This window comes from Macaca mulatta, chromosome 6 (assembly GCF_049350105.2).
Source record: "Macaca mulatta isolate MMU2019108-1 chromosome 6, T2T-MMU8v2.0, whole genome shotgun sequence".
NCBI classification, from domain to species: Eukaryota; Metazoa; Chordata; class Mammalia; order Primates; family Cercopithecidae; genus Macaca; species Macaca mulatta.
This window is the reverse complement of record NC_133411.1, coordinates 164,542,405-164,558,491: the sequence shown is the minus strand read 5'-3', so window position 1 is coordinate 164,558,491 and position 16,087 is coordinate 164,542,405.

Genomic DNA, 16,087 nt, shown 5'->3' with positions numbered 1-16,087 from the left:
AATCTGAATGAAAAATTCAACAGAGATAGATATTGTAAAAATGAACCAAATCAAAATATTAGAGCTGAACAATTCAATGAATTAAATAAAAAATACAATCAAGAGGCTAGGTGTGGTGGCTCACACCTATAATCCTAGCACTTTGGGAGGCCAAGGTGAGCAGATCACCTGAGGTCAGGAGTTTGAGACCAGCCCAGGCAAAATTCAAAGGGCTAAAACAAGGTGCACTGTAGTGGCTGATTCCTGTAATCCTAGTATTTTGGGTGGCTGAGGCAGGCACATCACTTGAGCTCAGGCATTTGAGATTAGCCTGGGCAGGATGGTGAAACCCTGTCTCTAAAAAAAAAAAAAAAGAAAGAAAGAAATAAAGAAACCTAGTCTCTATAAAATTTTTTTTACAAACCTAGCCAGGTGCATGCCTGTTGGCCCGGCTACTTGGGAGGCTGAGGTAGCAGGATCACTTGAGCCTAAGAGGTCAAGGCTGCAGTGAGCCAAGATCACGCCACTATCACCAGCCTGGGTAACAAAGTGAGAGCCTGTCTCAAAACAAACAAGAGCTTCAAAAACAGATTAGCCCAAGCAGAAGAAAGAATTTCTGAACTGGAAGATAAGTCTTTTGAAGTAACACAGGTACACACACACTAAAGAATAATAATAATTTTTTTTAATGAAGAAAGCCTAAAGGACTTATGGGACACTACTTAGCAAATGAACATTTGCCTTATGGAGATTAAAGCAGCAGAAAAGTAGGGAAAAGTCATAGAAAACCTGCTTAATGAAATAATAGTTGGAAAACTCTTATATCTTGATACCTCCAGATCTAGAAATGGCAAAGATTCCCAAATAGATTTAACCCAAGCAGGTCCTCTCCAAGGTATGTTATAGTCAAACTGTCAAAAATCAAAAGCAAAAACAAAATTGTAAAAACAGCAAGAGAAGAGTGTCAAGCTACATGTAAAGAAATTCACATTAGACCAACAGACGATTTCTCAGCAGAAACCTTACAGACTAAGAGAAAATGGGATGATATATTCAAAGGGCTAAAACAAGGTCCACTGTTGGGAGATTCCTGTAATCCTAGTATTTTGGGTGGCTGAAGCAGGCACATCACTTGAGCTCAGGCATTTGAGATCAGCCTGGGCAGCATGGTGAAACCCTGTCTCAAAAAAAGAAAGAAAGAAAGAAAGAAAGACAGACAGAAAGAAGGAAGGAAGGAAGGAAGGAAGGAAGGAAGGAAGGAAAGAAAGAAAGAAAGAAAGAAAGAAAGAAAGAAAGAAAGAAAGAAAGAAAGAAAGAAAGAAAGAAAGAAAGAAAGAAAGAAAGGAAGGAAGGAAGGAAGGAAGGAAGGAAGGAAGGAAGGAAGGAAGGAAGGAAGGAAGGAAGGAAGGAAAGAAAGAAAGAAAAAGAAAAAGAAAGAAAGAAAGAAAGAAAGAAAGAAAGAAAGAAAGAAAGAAAGAAAGAAAGAAAGAAAGAAAGAAAGAAAGAAAGAAAGAAAGAAAAAGAGAGAACATTAGCCAGGTGTCATGGCATACTCCTGTAGTTCCAGCTACTTGGAAGGCTGAGGTGGGAGGATGGCTTGAGCCCAGGAGATGGAGATTGCAGTGAGCTGAGATCACACTACTGCACTCCAGCCTGAGTGATAGAGCCAGACCGTGTCTCAAAAAACAAACGAAAAGTGCTAAAACAAACAAAAAACAAGCAGCCAAGAATACTGTACCCAGCAGAGCTATGCTTTAGAAATAAAGAAGAAATAGGGCATTTCCCAAATAAGAAACAAATAGGAATTTATCACTACCAAACTGACCTTACAAAAAATACTTTAGGGAGCCCAACACCTGGGATCACAATGAAGATAAATATCATCATGAAAACATACAAAATTATAAAATTCACTGATACAGCAGATAAAAGGGAAAGAGAAAGGAATTGTATCACTACCAATAAAGAAAAACACCAAACCACAAATGTAATAAGACAGGAAGAAAGAAACAAATGGTATACAAAACAACCAAAAAAACAATAAAATGACAGGAGTAAGTCCTCACCTATCAATTATAACCCTGAATGTAAACAAATTAAATTCCCCAACTACACTATATAGATTGGCCAAATGGATGAAAAAATAACATGCAATTATAGGCTGCCTACCAGAAACTTATTTCACCTATAAGGACACACTGACTGAAAGAGAAGAGGTAGGAAAAAGATATTCCATGCAAACCGAAACCATAAGCAAGCAGGAGCTGGTATACTTATATCAGAGAAAACAGACTTCAAGTAAAAAACTTTAAAAGAGACAAAGAAGAACATTATATATTTATAAGTGATAAATTCAGCAAGAGGATATAACAACTATAAGTATATATGCACCCAACAATGAAGCACCCAGATACAGAAAGCAAATATTATTACATCTAAAGGAAGAGTTAGACTCCATAATGGTTGAGGAGTCCAACATACAATTCTCAGCATCAGAGAGATCACCTATAGAGAAAATCAACAAAAGTACTTAGTATAACTGCGCCATGAACCAAATAGATATGAGACATTTACAGTCAATTTCACACAACAGCTACAGAATATACATTTTTCTCACTGGTACATGAAACATTCACCAAGATTCACCATATGTGAAGGCAGAAAATAAGTCTTAAATAATTTTTAAAAATCTAAATCATATCAAATATATTTTCTGACCACCATGGAATAAAACTAGAAATCAGGAACAAGAGAAACATTTATAACTGCACAAATACATGAAAATTAAACAACATACTCCTGAACGACGAATGAATAAAGAAAAAATTTTCAATTCATTGAAACAAATAATGAAAACACAACATATAAAAACCTATGGGATCCAGCAAAATCAGTATTAAGAGCCAGCTTCATGGCAATAAAACCTTACAATAAAAAGTGAAAGGATTTCAAGTAAACAACCTATAGATTCACTTCAAGAAACAAGAAAAACAAAAACAAAACAAACCCAAAATTAGTAGAAGAAAAGAAATAAAAATTAGGGTAGACATAAAATTGAAATAAAATATTTTTAGAAATGAAATGAAAAGTGTGTTAAGATAAACAAAAATCAACTCATCAGTTTTACTAAGAAAAAAGAGAGAATACCCAAATAAAATCAGAAACAAAAAAGGAAACATCATAACAGATACCTCAGAAATACAAATAATCATTATAGATTATTAAAAGCAACTATATGCTAATAAATTGGAAAACCTAGAATAAATGAATAAATTCCTGGATACAATCTACCACAATCGACCAAGAAGAAATAGAAACACTGAACAGATCAATATGAATTACTGAGATTGAATAAGCAATAGTCTCCCACAAAAGAAAAACCCAGGACCAGATGGCTTCACTGTCAAATTCTACAAAACTTACAAAGAAGAACTAACACCAATTCTCCTCAAACTAATTTAAAAAAATGAAAACAAGGGCCTTCTTCCTAACTCATTCTAGGAGATCAGCATTATCTTGATACCAAAACCAGGCAAAGACACAACAAAGAAAGAAAACTATGTTCATCAATATCCCTGACAAACATAAACACAAAAATCCTCAAAAAATACTAGCAAATTAAATCCAATTGCACATGAAAAAGGTAATATACCATTGAGATGGAATATTTCCCTTGACCCCCTTAGTAGGTAGAAACTGGAGTGCCTTGTTTCACTAAGCCTGCAATCTGTGGACAGATAAGTGTTAACAGCTCAGTGAAGGGTCAGGGTGACAGCCTCCTGCACCTTCCCTTTTTTATACCTGAGTTCTTGTTCGGTGTCTAGGAAGAATCAGGTCACATGAACTATTTAAGGGTTGGTGCATGTGGAGGATTTTATTGGCTGATAACAGTGGCTCTCAGTGGGATGGGTAATTGCAAAGGGAACAGTGCAGGAAGAAGGTAATCTCTCCCTGAAGCTGAACAGTCTGAAGTTAGCCATGTCTATCCATAGTCTCTGATGACCAGCTGCAGGTATCCATGATGTTCAGCAGCTTGTATCCCTGAGACTCAGCAGCTTGCATCCCCAACTACCTGCATCAGCTGCTTGTGTTGCTCCTTCAGCTGACGTCTTTTTATGGGCACTGGATAGGGGTGTGTCAGGCCAAAAAGGCAATCATTTTGGTGGAAAAACAAAGTCAGCTGTTTTCACTTAGGGCCAAGATTCCAGGCTTGAGGGTGAAGTTTAACTGGAAGTCCAGCCCTTCAGGGTCAGCTCTTTTTACTTAGGGCTGAGGTTCCGGGCTTGAGAGTCAGGTTTATCTGGGAGCCCAGCCATTCTGCATCATTTTCACTCTCTGAAGAGGCACATCTAACTGCCTTTAGAATATGGATGATGACCAGTCTTAGCTACTTCCTGCTGAAAGGGGGCATTGTTTGGGGAAAACTGCAGTCAGATTCCTCCCAGAGGTCTACCTAAGGATCATTGGCAAAAGGGAGCCACTGTCTGAGGCTCTGGCTTCCTGCCCATTTGGAGCCTTGAGGACCTCTAGGTGAGAGAAAAAACAAGCTTTACAAGGTTAAGTATGCATGGATCAAACATGTGTATTATAGAAGGAAAGAATCTAGTGCCAAGGGTTACGGAAATAAGGTGTAAAATATACTAACAACATTTTATCCTAAGCTGTTTCACCCTGGTAAAAGAAATTAAACCTTGTATGGAAGTGGTTCAAATTTATGAGAAAGATAACTGTTCTTGCCACATCTGAAGCAGTTAACAGGTGAACCTTAGGGATTCTGGGGTTTTTAGGCTTGCATTGTGACCATTAAAGCTTTTGCCTCTTTCTTATGTCTGAAAGACCAAGGTGGCCACTTTCAGGAGGTTCCTTTCTAGGGAATTCTGGGGTTTATGGGCTTGCATGGTGGCCATTAAAGCATCTTCCTCTTTCTCATATCTAAAAAACCAAGGTGGCCACTTTCAGGAGGTCCTCTAAAGTATGATCTGGTCCCAGGGTCCATTTCTAAGCATAAACTGGAGATAATAAAGTTTCTTGGTTGCCCATTCTGAAAGACAGGAAATTCAGTGTCCTTAATTCCCTTCTTTCTTTCAGTGAAAACTTGGAGTGTGAGGGAGAAAGAAAATGGGCATTCCCCCTTTTCTGTCCTTATCCCAGAGTCCCGGCAATGTTGGCATATGCCACCCAAGGGTGCCAATGTGGCATGCACTCATTAAGCAGGAAAGGCCTAGAGAATAGGAATTATCCACACTCACCAGTGCCTTTACCTCCCCTACTCTCGACAACTTCTGAGTTTCCTGGACCTCACTTATGCCATAAAGTATGGCCACCTTCCATGAAGCAGGAATTTAATTAGCAGGAATTGGTCCTGCCCATTTACACCATGCTTGTTTTGTGGCTTTGGATCCCTCAGATCTGGTTTTCCTTTCTAGGGCCTCAACCTGAAGCTTGGAATCAAGTTTGAGACATAAAAGTTATTTCATGGGGTACATAGATTCATTTAGATTAAGTCCCATGTGGGCTTTGCCACACTTGCAGTTAACAGTCAACAGGGGTTCCTCCTCTGTTGTTTCCCTATCATAAGCAAAGTGCTGAGGTAGATAGAGAACTCTCTCACTTAGAAAAGAAGAAAAACAACTTAAAGTGCATAAGTTGGGGAGCCTGAGGGAAGAGACTGTTGTTCTGTGAAAATGTGTCCCTTTAATCATTGTATCCTCCCCTAGTTCAGTCCAGCTAGACTCCCATAAAGGGAAACAGGGCCAACATTCCTTTTACCCAAAGGAAAGAGCATGGTGACAGGGTCTTGGAAAAGAGACCAAACAATAGTTCTACATTTTAACTCACCACTTTTCTTATCCTGGATGAGCCCCCAAATGAGACAGGTTGTTTCCCTTGACCCCCAACCCCCTTTGTGGGCTGGAACTCAGCCTGCAGTCCATGGATGGCTAACAGCCCAGTGATGGGTCAGGGTGACGGCCTCCTGCACCTGCCCTTTTTGACAACCAAGTTCTTATTCAGTGTCCAAGAAGAATCAGATCACATGAACTATTTGAAAGGTGGTGTATTTTATTGGGTGATAAAAGTGGCTCAATTGGATGGGGAATTGGAAAGGGGATGGTATGGGAGGAAGGCGATCTTTCCCTCAATCTGCACCATCTGAAGTTAGCCATATCTATCCATAGTCTACAATGCTCAGCCACATGTATCGCCAATGTTCAGCAGCTTGCACCATTGACCACTTGCATCAGCCACTTGTGTTGTTCTTTCAGCTGAAGTCCTTTTATGGGCACTGGATAGGGATGTGGCAGACCAAAAAAGGCAATTATTTGGGCGGAAAAACAAAGTCAGCTGTTTTCACTTAGAGCTAAGGGTCCAGGCTTAAGGGTGGGTTTATCTGGGAGCCCCACTGTTCTGTATCACTATGATCAAGTGGGATTTATCCTGGGAATTTAAGAAGTTTCAACATATGCATTCTGTTGATGCATCACATCAACAGAAAGAAGGATAAAAACCATCTAAATGAACACAGAGAAGCATTTGGTAAAACTCAATATTCCTTCATAATAAAGACTCTCAACAAAAGGAACATACCTCGACATAATAAAGGCCATATATGGCAAGCCCACAACTAACATCATACTGAACGACATCATACTGACAGAAAGCTGAAAGCCTTCACTCTAAGAACAGGAACAAGACAAGGATATTTACTTTCAACACTCCTATTCAACACAGTACTGAAAGTTCCAACTGGACCAATCAGGTAAGAGTTTGGATTTTCTAATCCAAATTAGAAAAGAAGAAGTAAAACTCTCCCTCTTTGAAGATGACATGATCTTATACTTTAAAAAATCTAAGGACTCCACCAAAAACTCTTAGATCTGTTAAACAAATTTAGTAAAGTTGCAGGATACAAAACATACAAATGTCAGTAGCATTTCTACATATTGACGATGAACTAGGTGATGCAGAAATCAAGAAGGTAATCCCATTTACAATAGCTACAAAAAATAAAATACGTGGGAATAAATTTAACCATGGAGGTGAAAAACCTGTACAAGGAAAACTACAAAACACTGATGAAACAAATTGAAAATGACCATACTATACAAAGCAATCTAAACATTTACTTCAATCCCTATCAAAATACCAAAGTCATTTCTTACGGAAATATGAAAAACAACCCTAGAATTCCTTTTAAATTAAAAAAGAGCCCAAATAACCAAAGTAATCCTGAGCAAAAAGAACGATATTGAAGACATAAAAAACTACCAGATTTCAAAATATATTACAAAGCTATAGTAATCAAAACAGCATGATATAAGTACAAAACAGACCACATAGGCCAATGGAACAAAATAGAGAACTCAGAAATAAATCCACATATTTCCAGCTGACTGATTTTTGACAAAAGTGCTAAGAGCATACATTGAGGAAAGGACAACCTCTTCAATAAATGGTACTGAGAAAACTGGACATCCATATGCAGAAGCATGAAACTAGAGCCCTATCTCTCATCACACACAAAAATCGTCTCAAGATGGAATAAAGACTTAAACATAAGACTTGAAACTACAAAACTACTAGAAGAAAACCTAGGGAGAACCCTTCAGGACATTGGCCTAGGCAAAGATTTTATGGGTAAGACCTCAAAAGCACAGGCAACAAAAGCAAAAATAGACAAATTGAATTATTTAAATTTAAAAGCTTCTGCACAGCAAGGGAAACAATCAACAGAGTGAAAAGAGAAGCTGTTGAAAGGCAGAAGATATATAAAATTATTCACAAGGGACTAATATCTAGAATATATAAGGAATTCAAACTGAACAGTAAGAAAACAAATAATCACATTAAAAATAGCCATTTCTCAAAAGAAGACTTACAAATAGCCAAAACTTATATAAAAAATGCTCAACATAATTAATCATCAGGTAAATGCAAATCAAAACCACAATGAGATATCATTTTATCACAATTAGAATAGCTACTAATAAAAATACAAATAAAACCCAAACCAGATGCTGACAAGGATACAGAGGAAAGAGAACTCTTACACACTGTTAGTGGTAGTGTAAATTAGTACAGCCATTATGAAAAACAGTATAGACATGATGTAAAAACAATTGAACCACTATATGATCAAGCAATCCAGCTACTGATTATTTTTCAAAGGAGAGGAAATCAGTATATCAAAGGGATACCTGTACTCTCATGTTTATTGCAGCACTATTCACAATAGCAAAGATATTGAATCAACCCAAGTGTTCATCAGTGGAGAAATGGAAAATACACACAATGAAATACTATTTAGACATAAAAAAGAATGAAATCATGTCAGTTGCAGCAACATAGAGTGAACTAGAAATAAGTGAAATAAGCCAGGAAGAACAGAAAAATATTGCAAGTTCTCATTTATATATGGGATCTAAAAACATTGATCTCATGAAGGTAGAGAGTAGCATTATAGATACTAAAGGCGGGGAAGGGTTTGTGGGTGGGTGGGGGAGATAAAGAGAGGTAATTTAATGGGTACAAGCATACAGTTAGATAGAAGAAATGAGTTTTAATGTTTGAGAGCAGAATATGGTAGTTATAGTTAATAATACTATATTGTATATTTCAAAATAACTAGAAGAGAGGACTTGAAATGCTCCTAACATATGGAAATAATAAATACCCAAGGTAATGGATGCCATAAATACCCTAACTTGATCATTACACATTTTATGCACAAAACAAAATATCACATGCACTATAATATATACAGATATTATGTATCAGTAAAAAAAACCTACAAATAGAACTACCATATGATTTAGTAATCTAACTACTGGGTATATACCCAAAGGAAATAAAATTAATATATCAAAGAAATATCTGTACTTGCATGTTTATTGTAGCACTAGTCATAATCACCAAGATAAGAAATCAGGCTAAGTGTCAATCAATAGACAAATGGACAAAGAAAATGTGGTATATATACACAAAGGAATATTATTCAGCCATAACAAAGAATTAAATCCTGTCATTTGTGAAAACATGGATAAGCCAGGAGGACATTGTGTTAAGTGAAATAAGTCAGGAACAGAAATATAAGTATCACATGTTCTTACTTATATGCAGAAGCTGAAAAAGTTGATCTCATATGTAGGTTGGTGCAAAAGTAATTGCAGTTTTGCACTGTTGAAATTTGCTGTTTGATATTAGAATACATTCTAAAATAAATGTGCTTTATTTATCAAATGTGTGTTATATATCATTTTAATGTGCATTTCTCACTTTATTTTTTTGCTAATGACTTATTACTAGCTGTTTATTTTATACTTATTTTAGATTATGGAAATTATGTTAGATAAAAAGCAAATTTGAGCAATTTTCTGAAGTTCAAAATGGGTCATAAGGCAGTGGAGACAACTTGCAACATGAACAACACATTTGGCCCAAGAGCTACTAATGAACATACATTGCAGTGGTGGTTCGAGAACTTTTGCAAAGGTGACCAGAGCTTTGAAGATGAGAAGCACAGTGGCTGGGCATCAGAAGTTGACAATGACCAGTTGAGAGGAATCGTTGAAGCTGATCCTCTTACATCTACATGAGAAGCTGCCAAAGAACTCGACGTTGAACATTCTACGGTCACTCAGCATTTGAAGCAAATTGGAAAGGTGAAAATACTCAATAAGTGGGTCCCTCATGAGTTGACCAAAAATGTTTAAAATCATCATTTTGAAGTGTCATCTTCTCTTATTCTACACAGCAACAATGAATCATTTCTCAATCAAAATGTGACATATGACAAAAAGTGGAATTTATGTGACAACTGGCAATGACCAGCTCAGTGCTTGAACTGAGAAAGAGATCCAAAGTACTTCCCAAAGCCAAATTTGCACCAAAAAAAGGTCAGGGTCACAATTTGGTGTTCTGCTGCCAATCTGATCCACCTCAGCTTTCTGAATCCCAGTGACACCACTACATCTGAAAACTATGCTCAACAAATCCATGAGATGCATTGAAAACTGCAACACCTGTAGCCAGCGTTGGTAAACAGAAAGGGCCCAATTCTTCTCCACGACAGCGCCCAACTGCACATTGCACAACCAATGCTTCTAAAGTTAAACAACTGAGCTATGAGGTTTTGCTTCATCCACCATAACCACCTGACCTGTCGCCAATCAGCTACCACTTCCTGAAAGATCTCGACAACATTTTTCAGGGAAAATGCTTCCACAACCAGCAGGATGCAGAAAATATTTTCCAAGAGTTCATCAAATCCTGAAGCACTAATTTTTACATTACAGGAATAAACAAACTCATTTCTCATTGGCAAAAATCTTGATTGTAATTGTGCCTATTTTGATTAGTAAAGATGTGTTTGAACCTAGTTATAGTGATCTAAAATTTATGTCTGAAACCTCAATTTTTTTTTTTGCACCAACCTAGAATAATAGAAGTAGAGAGTAGATAGTGGTTACTAGAAAATAGGAAGGGTAGGGGGAAGGGTGGATCAAAAGTGATTGGTTAAAGGATACAAAATTACAGCTAAATAGGAGGAACAAGCTTTAGTGTTTTATAACATTGTAGAGTGAATACAGTCAACAATTATTTTCAAATACTTGGAAGAGAAGAAATTATGTTTCCAACACAAATGATACTTGTTTGATGTAATGGATAATTACCCCAATTTGATCACTCATGTGGCATACATTGAAACTCACTAGGTACATCATAAATGTATTCAATTATTATGTGTTCATTTTTTAAAATAAAAATATTTCACCAGAAGAAAACTTGTATGTTATTAGTGTCTTCCATTTTGTTTCAGACATTTCAGTGTGAAAAAACAAAGACAGGAGGTTATTTGGCATCTAGAGTAAAACTTTGTTTTCAAGACTATGAAATAATGCTATGTGTTACAGAGTCTAGATTCCTCAGTGACCTCTGAGAAATTTCTTCATCTTAATATGTGAGATGAAATCATCTTATTTTAATTTTAGTTCTATGAGTAAACAATTCAGAAAGTACAGAAGAAGCAGAAAGTTCCTTTACCCTCCAATCTTTCCCTTCCCCAACAAGGAGATAATCATTTGTGTTGAGTATAACTTACTAGACTATTTTTTATTCTGTGTGTGTGCATATGTGTGTGTGTGTGTATCTCTACAAACAGAGAGCCTATCTGAGAGACATTATTATTTTGCTAATTATTTTCAAACATTAATGACATCTACTATAAATATTTTTCTTTTTTTACATAGAAATAAGTTTTGAACTCTTAATATGTCACTGCATACAGATATTTCTCATTTTTTTGTTTCCTGCAAAATATTTCTTCACTTACATATTTATTTTAACAAAGATTACTTAATCCTTTTCCCAATGAGGACATTTAAGTTGATTCTTGCTGTAATAAACAATGTTGCAATGTATACCTTTTTACGTGACTCTGTGCATATATGCCAATGTTTTCTGTAACAAATAGCAAGATGTGAAATTTCTGGTTTTAAGAATTTGTGCACTCAAAACTCCGAGACACTGTATTAGTCCATTTTTATGCTGCTGATAAAGACATACCTGAGATTGGGCGATTTACAAAACAAAGAGGTTTAATGGACTTATAGTTCCACATGGCTAAGCAGGTTTCACAATCATGGTGGAAGGTGAAAGGTATTTCTTACATGGTGGCAGCAAAAGCGAGAATCAAAAGGGGAAACCCCTTATGAAACCATGAGATTTCGTGAGACTTATTCACTACCACGAGAACAATATGGGGGAAACCACCCCCATGATTCAATTATCTCCCACTAGGTCTCTCCCACAACACGTGGGAGTTGTGGGAGTACAATTCAAGATGAGATTTGAGTGGGGACACAGAGCCAAACCACATCAGACACTTTCAAATTGGCCTCCAAGAAAAGCAGTTATCAATTTACATTGGAAAGTATCACTTTATCTTCATTTTCAAGATTATCCAAGATTTATTAATCTTTTTGTATATAATATAGTAATGTATTTTATTTTATTATATTAAGAACACTTAATATGAGATTTACCTTCTTAACAAATTATTAAATGTACAATACATTATTGTTGACTATAGATTCAATGTTGTACAGCAGATCTCTAGAGCTTATTCATTCTGCTCCCTTAAAATTTTATGCCCATCCATTGGTAACTCCCCATTTTCCCCTTTCCCAGCACCTGGTAATCACCATCACACTCTTTGATTCTATGAAATCTGTCTTTCTCTGACTAGCTTATTTCACTTAGCATAATGTCCTTAAGGTTCATCCATGTTGTTATATACTACAGAATTTCCTTTAAAAATATTCCACTGTATGCATCTACCATGGTTTTGGGTCCATTAATCTGTCAACATACATTTAAGTTATTCCCTGTAAATAGTTCCACAATAAACACAGGAGTGCTAGTATCTCTTCTAGATCCTGATGTCCATTTTTCTGGGTAAATATTCAGAAGTGGGATTGTTGAATTATGTGGTACTACTGTTTTTAATGTTTTGAGGAACCTCCATATTGTTTTTCATAGTGGCTGCACCATGTTGCATTCCCAAGAGCAGAGTGCAAGAAGTTCAATTTCCCTACATCCCCACGAACACTTTCTGTCTTTTGTTTTTGGTAATACCTATTCTGACAGGTGTGAGGTAGTATCTCATTGTGGTTTTGATTTGCATTTCCCAGATAATTATTAGGTTGGTACAAAAGTTATTGTGGTTTTTACCATTACTTTCAATGACAAAAACTGCAAATAATTTTGCACCAACCTAATAGTGGCATTGAGCACTTTTTCATATACTTCTTGGCCATTTGTATTTTTCCTTTGGAGAAATGCCTATTTAAATTATTAACTTCTTTTAAAAAATGGTTTTTTTCTGTTGACTTGTAGGAGTTCCTTACACATTTTAGAGATTAACTCCTTTTAAGATATACAGCTTGCAAGTATTATCTCCCATTCCGCAAATTGCTTTTCATTCTGTTGATATTTTCTTTGTTGTGCAGAAGCTTTTTAGCTTGATGTAGTCCCACTTGAATATTTTTGTTTTTGTTGCCTGTGTTTTGGTGTCATATCCAATAAATCATTGCCAAGACCGATGCCATGGAGCTTTCCTCTATGTTTTCTTTTAGGGGTTTTACAGTTTTAGGTCTGTTATTTAAGTCTTCAGTATATTCCAAGTTGATTTTTATGTATGGTAGAAGGTGATGGTCAAAATTTTCATTCCCCTGTGTGTGGATATCCAGTTTTCCCAACACCATTTGTTGAAAAGACTATCCTTTCTCCATGGTTCTTTTCTCATATCCTTATTGAAAATCAGTTGACTGATATGTGCGGATTTATTTCTGGGCTCTCTGTTCTGTTCTACTGGTTTATACGTCTGTCTTTATGCCAGTACCATACTGTTTTGATTACCATGCCCTTGTAACTCTAATGTTTAACAAAACATTTGTTACATGGTAGAGATGTTAAATGAATATTGGTGGATGTATGGATGAATGAATGAAGAAATACCATAGATGTTACCTACTATTCTGGAAAGATAAGTGATACTAATTTTATCAACTGAGCTGACATTAAAACCACTAGCAATATCAGTGAATTCATAGGCCTAATATTTTGTTTTTGTTTCCTGTTATGGAATGGGACAGAATATCAAGAGTCCTGAGTATTATAGTACAAAACTTCTAAAGTCAGAAAACATCAGTTTAAATCCCAAATCTTCCATGGCCTAATGATATAAACTTATGCATGCAACACCCTTTCCTGCGTGTCAATTTGTACATTTGTAATGGTGATAATAAACTCCAAGGTCAAATGAAAAAGGCATGCAAAACCCTGTATAAACTATAACACATCATGCAAATGTTAGTTTTTCTTGCCTCCATATTTATAAATAAAAAATTGAGCTCTGAAATATTTGATTCAGCCTGGCTAGCGCTCAATCCATGCTTCTTCCACTACCTCTGATCCTCTTGGACTACCATCTTGACATATTCTAGTCCCTAAGAGGCCACATTGCAACACAGTGCTCTATGCATTTCCAACATGAAATGTCAATGAGTTTTCCAGATTAAAACATTAAAAATGTATGAGGAACTACTGTCATGCAAAGAAGCTAATAATACTCATGATTTTTTTAAGTGAGGCTGTTCATTTCAATAGCAACATGTATTACTGTAATCAGTAAAAATGATTCTAATATCTCCTATTGGTACACACAACAGGAAACAGGCATTTTAATGTCACTCTCAATTTTTATGTGCTAGAGTATAACAGTGTGTATTCCACCCACATATATAGTTTTTAAAAAGATGTGAAACATACAGCATGAGCTGTAAGCAAATCTATTATAGGGAAGTTGCAGTTACATATTGTTTCTTAAATGCCAGCTGATATTTGCTGGGAAAGGAAGGTGTTTGCTCTATGAAACCTTCAGATGGTTTGACCTTCCTTTTCCCCCTCTCCTTCTGCTTTGTCTCTGCCCACCCTGCCAACTTGGGAGCAATATTCTATCATCCTGTCAGCCCCCTGCCAGGGGAAAGCACATCTGTTACAGGTTGCTAACTTCAACCCTGAGCGGGCCAAACACAGTGCTGCTTTTGGCTAGTCAGCCCTCTGCCAGGGGAAAGCACATCGTTATAGGTTGCTAACTTCAACCCTGAGCAGGCCAAACACAGTGCTGCTTTTGGCTATAGATTTAAGCCCCAAGAAGGAATCACCAATTCTACATTATGCAATACTTTATAACAATAATAATCAGTGATTTTTTCATAGCACTTTACACACATATTCATAGCGGCTAAGAGGACAGTTTTGGGAATTCGACTGCATGAGTTCGAAATATGATTCTTACTTGGACAAGATACCAAACCTCTTTGTGCTTCTGTTTCCTCCCCTGTAAAATTTGTCTGATAATTGTATCTAGCACATAAGGTTCTGTGGAGTACTAAATGAGATAATCCATGTTATAATCTTAGCACTGGTCTGCCATACAGGTGGGACCAATTCACTTTAGCTACGGCTGCTACTAGTATTGCCATTTCACCAGCTCAATGAAAAATGTGGGAGTTTCCCACTCCCCACTCCATTTTCCAGGAAAGAAAACAGATTATGAATGGCTAAATTATCTGCCCAAGGTCTCATCACTAGCAATTGGCGGAGAGCAACAGACTCGTTAAGATTTAAGCTCTCCCTGCTCGAATGCACAATTTTTTTCAATAAAGAGCAAAGGAGAAAAAAGCTGTAAAGAGGAAAGGGAAATAAACTAGGGATTAGATTACATTGGGGGCTATCATTCTGCCCAATCACTCTTTCACCCAAACATTACTTAATTTTGTGAGTCTCTATCTACCCATTTACTTAACAAATGGATTAGAAATGGTAAACAGGACAAATCAAGGTACCTGCACTTATGGAGCTCACGTGCCTGGGGCAGGGGGCACAGACAACTGATGAGCAACAAACACGCAAACAAACACGGCAAATTCAGACCGTCCTTAGTGCTGTGGAGAATATAAAACAGTGTAATGTGACCGAGCTGAGGTCTCAGTGTCAGGAAGAAGAAGCAGTGTGGTTAAGATCATGAGCTCCACAGTTAACTGTCTGGGTCCAAATCCTGGCTTTATCACTTAGCAGCTGTGTGACTTTGGGCAATTGACTTAACCTCTCTGTGCCTCAGTTTCCTCATTTTGAGAATTAAATGATTTAATATATGTAAAGAGCTTAGACTAGTGCCTGACACATAATAGGAGCTCCACAAGTGACTGCCAAATAACAGGAGGCAAACCTGAGAAGATCCTAGGGGCTGGATGCAGTGACTCACACCTGTAATTCCAGCACTTTGGGAGGCCGAGACAGGCGGATCACTTGAAGTCAGGAGTGTGAAACCAGTGTGACCAACATGGTGAAACCCCAACGCTAATGAAAATACAAAAATTAGTTGGGCATGGTGGTGTGCACCTGTAATCCCAGCTACTGGAGAGGCTGAGGCAGGAGAATCGCTTGATGGGAGGTGAAGGTTGCAGTGAGCTGAGATCATGCCACTGCATTCCAGCCTGGGCAACAGAGTGAGACTCCATCTCAGAAAAAAAAAAAAAAAGAAGAT